This window comes from Cebus imitator, unplaced genomic scaffold (genome assembly GCF_001604975.1).
Source record: "Cebus imitator isolate Cc_AM_T3 unplaced genomic scaffold, Cebus_imitator-1.0 Scaffold589, whole genome shotgun sequence".
NCBI lineage: Eukaryota > Metazoa > Chordata > Mammalia > Primates > Cebidae > Cebus > Cebus imitator.
Genome location: NW_016107904.1, coordinates 380,737 through 388,232, shown reverse-complemented (window position 1 = coordinate 388,232; position 7,496 = coordinate 380,737). Strand labels below are relative to the sequence as shown.

The 7,496-nt window shown below is 38.8% G+C and overlaps 1 protein-coding gene across 1 annotated transcript in view; it reads right to left on the bottom strand.

The window, feature by feature from the left end:
• Positions 1–6,491, bottom strand: part of LOC119469179 (DNA polymerase alpha catalytic subunit-like) — a 29,348-nt gene extending 22,857 nt beyond the window's left edge. Inside the window, exons 1-2 of the mRNA XM_037734219.1 lie at positions 6,380–6,491; positions 5,269–5,349 (exon numbers count right to left, since the gene is read on the bottom strand). The gene's annotated coding sequence lies outside the window, so the exon portion shown is untranslated. The remainder of the gene's footprint in view (positions 1–5,268; positions 5,350–6,379) is intronic.
• Between the last annotated feature and the right edge of the window lie 1,005 nt (positions 6,492–7,496).

The following is a 7,496-nucleotide window of genomic DNA, read 5'->3' as shown; positions in this document are numbered from 1 at the left end:
TGCAACCTCCGACTCCCTGGTTCACACCGTTCTCCTGCCTCAGCCTCACGAGTAGCTGAGATTACAGGCATGTGCCACCATGCCCAGCTAAGTTTTATATTTTTAGTAGAGACGGGGTTTTACCATGTTGGCCAGGATGGTCTCGATCTACTGACCTTGTGATCCTCCCACCTCGGCCTCCCAAAGTGCTGGGATTGTAGGCATGAGCAACCACGCCTGGCCAATATTATCTTTTGTTTAAGAAAGAAAAGAGACTGGGCACCATGGCTCATGCCTGTAATCCCAACACTTTCTGCAGCCAAAGTGGGCAGACTGCTTGAGCCCAGGAGTTTGAGACCAGCCTGGGCAACGTGGCGAAACCCTGTCTCTACTAAAAATACAAAAAATTAGCTGAGCATGGTGAGATGTACCTGTATTCCTGGCTATTTGGAACACTGAGGTGGGAGGCTACCTTGGGCCCAGGAGGCAGAGGCTGCAGTGAGCTGAGATGGTACCACTGCACTCCAGCCTAGACAAGAGAGCAAGAACCTGTCTCAAAAAAAGACAGAGAGAAAGAAAAGGAAATAAAAACACATATGCACAATTCCACTCCTGGGTTAGTACACTAAAAAATTGAAACCAGGCATTCAAACAAAAACTTGTACACAAATGTTCATAGTAGCACTATGTACAACAACCAAAAGGCAGAAACAATCCAAATGACCATCAACTAATAAACAAAATGTAGTACATCCACAGAGTAGATTATTCAACAATAAAAAGGAATGAAGTATTGATACATGCTATAACATGAGTGAAACTTGAAAATCTTATGCTAAGTCAAAGAAGTCAGATACAAAAGATCACATATTGCATGATTCATTTATATCAAATGTGAAATGTCAAAAATAGGCAAATTCATAAATACAGAAAGCAGATTAATGGTTGTCAGGCTCTGGGGGAAGAGAGATTGGAGAGTGACTGCTAATGGGTATGGGGCTTCTATTTGGGCTGATGAAAATGTTCTAGAACAAGATGATGGTGATGGTTGCAAACACTGTGAATATATTAAATGTCATTCGTGGTAAATTTTATGTTATGCACATTTTACCACAGTAAAAAAGAAAAAAGTATTTTCGTGTGCCTAAGATTGTGAAAAGGTTTGTAGGATATTTGTGGCAAATGTGAGACAGGAGATCTGTATCACCTGCAGCACTTTGAAAGCAAAATATAATTAATAGTCAAAATGTTAAATTAATAAAAATCAGGTCTTAACAGTTTATGAAAAGAGGAGGTCAACAGGAGGTTGAATAGCAAGGAAGGCTTCATGAGAGGGATTTAATCTCACCAGTGTAGGTTAGTAGGATTCATACAGAAGGATAAAAAGATGTATACAAGTAAACATTTGAGGTGAAATTCTTCCACAATTTAGTGTTTCTGTTTTATTGCATTTTCCTGCTGATTTTTCTTCATTGGGACTTGGCTGATATTTTTCTCTGTGTGTTTTTTTTCCTTGTCACCCAGGCTGGAGTGCAGTGGTGTGATCTCGGCTCACTGCAACCTCCGCCTCCCATGTTCAAGAGATTCTCCTGCCTCAGCCTCTTGAGTAGCTGGGATTACAGATGCCCATGACCACACTCAACTAATTTTTGTATTTTTAGCAGAGACAGGGTTTCACCATGTTGGCCAGGCTGATCTTTAACTCCTGACTTCAGGTGATCCACCCACCTTGGCCTCCCAAAGTGCTGGGATTACAGGCGTGAGCTGCCACACCCAGCCATTTTTCTGTTTGAAAACAACATGCCAGGAATTAAATCCACACCATAGAGTTGACTTTTTATTTCTAAGAAAATTCAATAATTTCTTATAAGTCTTTAAAGTGCATTGCAGAAGTCCGTTTTCCTTCCTAAGATCTTGTGACCTTAATGGGCTCCAAGTGAGGGACACTGAATCAGTAGGGACTTGCGGGTGAATGGTGGTGGCAAAGCACAAAATAAAAATTTCTAAGACTACCTCTCTTCTGGATCAAACCATTCTCTTCACTTATGTATTACTGGGAAGAGAGAATATGACTAGAGAAACACAGAGATGGCTCGTTTATTCAACAAAACTATATGCTTTCTTTGTGTCCACTACTGTGATTAGCACTGAGATTACCAGGACATGAGTCCTTTCTTTGAGAAGCTCACTATCCAGTCCAACCTCATAATTTGCAGCTGACAAAAACCCAAGTCCAGACAGGTAATGGGAGTAGTTCAAAATGACACAGACAATTAACAACAGAACCATAACTCAACACAGGCCTCCTCAGTTCAGGGAGATGAAAGTAGAACACGAGCTCATTCTCTTCTTCATGGACTCACACAAACTACAAATACACAATTAACCACAATGCTACCAAATGGTACCAAATTATACAGGTTGGCAGAACCAGGAAGATCGTTCACAGATTCTAATTTAACTAACAAATGAATGAATGAATGAATAACATCCCACATAGAAAAAATACACATATGCTTATTTTGTAATAAGCCGGAAACTAATTTTAAAAAGGTTACTCATTTTGATTTTTAAATCATATAAATGTTTTGCAATATTCGGAAGTAAAATTAAAAGGATTTTTAAAAACTGAAATTTGAATACAAACAAAAAATGAACCTATATAGTAAATTAATACAACACACACTAAAAAATTACTTTACATAGCTTCTGAACACAATACTCTGACTATAGACCCTTAGGAAAAATACCAAGAACAAATAAAACTGTAGAGAAATCATAAACTTTACTTGAAAGATTGTTAATAGACATATTCATTTAGTGATTCTGATAATATTTTGTGTATATTTTAGAAGACAAAGGTTTTCATTGAGAGTGAAGGCAGATACAAATATAGAATTGGTAAGATAAAGAGCCCAGTGATGTTGGATTTGAACCAATCAAATATATCCGTATGAACTCATAACATATATATAACCTCCTTGTTCTGTTCACTGAAAGGGCCTAGAAGCCATTACACCCTACTAGCAATGAGCACATCCATCTCCCATATCTGGATACCATTCCCTACTAAAAGGAAGCAGGACTCTTGGGAGAAATGGTTGGTTCCAGGTCTAGGACAGGAAGAATACAAGCTAAACCTGGAACATCTTAACTTTTTGGCCCAGAAAGCAAGGAAGTGCTCAAAGACTGATGGGGCCATGTCAAAAGAACACAGAAGCTGGCTTAACAGGGCTCCCACCAGCCAAATCTGCGATAATTTGAACATAAAAAGGAAAAATGATAATAATGGTTAATGAATTATAACAGTAAATCTTTTTGAAATCCATGAGTCTGAAGCAATAACTTTTAAAAGAAGGGAAAAGATCGCCAATAGATGCTAAAAGCAGTGGGTAAAAATTCATGGGGAAATGAGATATACACATGGTCTCAAATTATCACCCTCTATTTTGCATTAACTACAAAAGGGAAAAAAGTAGCTTTATAAGCAAGAAATCTGACAAACATAATCTTAACCAAAAGATCAAACTTAGTATCAACAATAATGGTACAAGTGACATACGCCCCTGTTATGATCAGTGGGAAGGACAGAACTTTATTTATATTGTAGGTGTTGACAAAACTTATTTTAAACATATAAATAGATATTTACAGGCTGGGCGAAGTGGCTCACGCCTGTAATCCCAGCACTTTGGGAAGCCAAGGTGGGTGGATCACAAGGTCAAGAGATCGAAACCATCCTGGCTAACACGGTGAAACCCTGTCTCTACTAAAAATACAAAAAATTCGCCGGGCGCAGTGGCACATGCCTGTAGTCCCAGCTACTCAGGAGGCTGAGGCAGGAGAATCGCTTAAACCCGGGAGGCAGAGGTTATAGTGAGCCAAGATTGTGCTACTGAACTCCAGCTTGGGCGACAGAGTGAGACTCCGTCTCAAAAAATAAGTAACTATTTATTGTTGCCAAAATATTTAACTCAAGTCTAAGCACAACGAAGCAGTCAGGCAAAGCTCAGATTGTGGGATGTTCAACAAAACAACCAGCCTGATCCCTTTAAAAAGGGATGAAACACAAAAAGAGACCGGGGGCGGAGGGAGGTGTTGCTGTTCTACACTAAAAAAGACTAAAGAGACTTCAAGACTAAAATCAATTCTGCATTTTTAAAAAATAGCTTTAAAAGACACTATTGGGCTAATTGGAGAACTTTTAATATAGACAATATATTAGAAAATACCATGATAATGTTATTATGGTTAAGTAGTCAAGTATCCTTATTCTTAGGAGGTCATTGCTAAAGTTCAAAAAGTTCACTGAGCAAAAAAGTCTCTGTGTATGTGGCTGGAAGGAGAGAGAAAACTAATGCTGCAAAATGTTATTCTGCAAATGAAGATCCAGACAGGCTTCGTGCACATAAATTTGTCTTACACAGCTACATATTCTTTGCATTTTTTCTTTATTTTTAAAATACCCTTTAAAAATGTAAAAACTATTCTTAGCTCGAGGGCCACACAAAAACAGGCATGATTTCCTTTTGGGGTAACAAAAATGTTCTAAAATTGATTGTGGTTATGGCTGTACAAACTGTGACTACATTAAAAGCCACTGAATTGCATATTTTACATGTGAATTATATCTCGACAAAACGTTTTTTTAAAAAACTGGTTGTGAGTGGGCCATAGTTTGCTAACCCCCAATCTACCACTTGGTAGTAGAAGACTAATTAACAAACTAAACAAAAAAAAAATACTGAAGATAATTTTCCATTCTCATTTTACAGGAACTAAATCAGGCTTGTTTACTCAAGAAAAAAAAATTGCCAATGATTGTACAGCTAAGACAATCTGACACATTCATCCATAGTATTTTAAATTTCGATTATACAAAGCAAGTTGATTACTCCAGTTCTAAACCTTGTTACTGTGCTATACAATTATCAAAGAGCTAAAATTCTAAGTACATCACTTCAGTAGGAATTAAAAGAGATCACTGTTGCAGCCCTCAAAATCAGCAAGTTTTAAATGACCACAGGACTGAAAACTTCAAAATAAGTGAAGACCAAACTCCTTGAATAATAGAGACATAAAACTTCATTTCCTGGTGTTGTTTCTGCTTTTTATGTTTAATTTTCCACATAACTATGCTTCTCTCCATATTAGGACATATTCTGTACCTAAAAATAACGGTAGTAGGTCCTTCTCTCAAAAGGAAACTATCAGGGAACTAAGTCATCTCCAATCTTAAAGATTTATTTAAATCTCAAAACAACACCATGGAAAACAAAAGGTAGATACCTTTCTCATTAGCATCAAGGGCATCATCTTCAAGGTCATCATCAAAAATCTCTCGGCCATCTTCCACATAGCCAATACCATCTGCAGGGACAAAATTTAATACTGGGATCAAATTTCTAAAAGTGGCCAATAATATTTTAGCCATGACCAAAAAAACCTTTTATACCTGCTCATATGTTTTCATGGCCTGTACTATTTTTAAGTGTAGCAGAATTCTGTTCACACAGGTGTCAGACAATGCACAGCATCCACACAGCAGGTATGGAGTCAAAAACCAAAGGATATATATTATACCTAGCAGGGTGAACTCAGGAAACGATTTGGCCCATAGATCAAAGTCTGCCACAATAGGATGCTTTACAGCAATTTTACTCTACCAGAAGAATAAAAAGTAAAAGAATCAAGATTACCACTAGCCCAGAGACATCCCAGTCTACAAGGGAAAACTGGCCATATAGCTGAATTCAATTACAGAAGTAGAAACATAAATAGTCACAGGCACAATCTATATGCTCCCTGTGGTCAGAATTCACATGGTCAAGAAGTCAGACCCTACAAGTGAGAACCACTGAGCTCTCAGAAGGGGCACAGGAACATTAGGACCAGCCTTTGTACGGTGCTTTCTACTGACCAAGTTCATTTTCATACCTAGAACCTCATACACTCTTCACAGCAGCTCTGGGAGAAGGTAGTTTTCTTATCCCCGTATTACAGATGAAGAATCTGAGATGCAGAGATCAAGTGACTTGTCCAAGGTCGTACATAGGATTAGAAAGCAGGAAAGATGGATCCTGAACTGGCATTCCTTAATTCCAAGTGTGGTGCATTGGCCCCACAGACAAGGAGCTCCCCCCAATTCTACACAGCCATTACCTGGAGGATTCATACTATATCCTGAGGTATTCATACTATATCCTTGAGGATATCCTAAATATCCCCAAAAAAACATCCTACTGTTCTGCTTCTTCATCCTCAAATAATTAATGGAAAATCCAAACCAAAGATCCTAACAGTGTTTTACATTTGCCCAGGCAAAGCAGCAACTCCACCACATGAGAATCTACAAGAGGCGCCTAACACAATGCCTGGGCAGCAACATCCCCCCACCTACCGTCGTCCACAATCCAGTCATCATCCTGGCGTGCCTGAACCAGCTTCGAATACTGTTCTTCATCAACTTCTTCATAAACACTTGTAAAGTCCTCAACCTGCCATTATACAAGTTTCAGGGGAAAAAAAAAAAAAAAAGCTTCAAATGGAGTGAAAGTGTTAAACAATTCTGATGAAAAAATTGTCAAATTGAAACTGGAATGGCAGCCTGAAGGAGTAGCTGCAACCAAATCTTGAGTTCTGACATTCAACACCACTACAGGGTTTTCCTTAAATAGACATCAATTAACTTAGTATTCCTTTTAGGTGGGTGTTAACATAAGATATTAAATGATTCCATTAGCATAATACACTTGTCACACCATCAATTACTCATCTATTTCATAAAAAACAAACTGAATTATAGCCAATTCTTCATTAGCTGCTTTGGGGATTATTCACTTGTAATTTCTAGACTGGTTTCTCCTATACTTAGCAAACCTGTAAGGCATGCCACTTCCCTCTCCACTAGCTGATGTATGCTCTGCGAAGTGATGATAATTTTCACGCCTGTTCAACCAACCAAATATAATTCAAAAGGAAAATCTCCCTCATCCAAACCCCTCCAAAAGTTAGCAAAACAAACATATTGTATATTTTACAGGCAAACTAGAAATGGTTTTTGAGTGACCCTGTTTCTATTACCACTGATCCCCCACCATTCTCAGGTCTTGAAACTGCACAGGGACTTAAATGGTGAGCTATTTGAAAGGCAAGCCCAGAGAGTGGCAAGTCCTCTGATCATACGGGCTGCCTGACTGCCAGAAGGTCACAACATCATGAGCTATTGGTATCAGTAAAGCAGACCATCTATGAACAGCTAAAGCAACAAATGAAAGATACACGCCACTGCTGCAGCCGCCCATGGGGACCGGCCAGTGACTTTCTAGATGAAACTCTGGTGGGCTGGTTTACAAGGTCTCATAGATACTTATTTAAAAATACCCCAGGTTGGCTGGGCGCGGTGGCTCATGCCTGTAATCCCAGTACTTTGGGAGGCCAAGGCGGGTGGATCACGAGGTCAAGAGATCGAGACCATCCTGGTCAACATGGTGAAACCCCGTCTCTACTAAAAATAC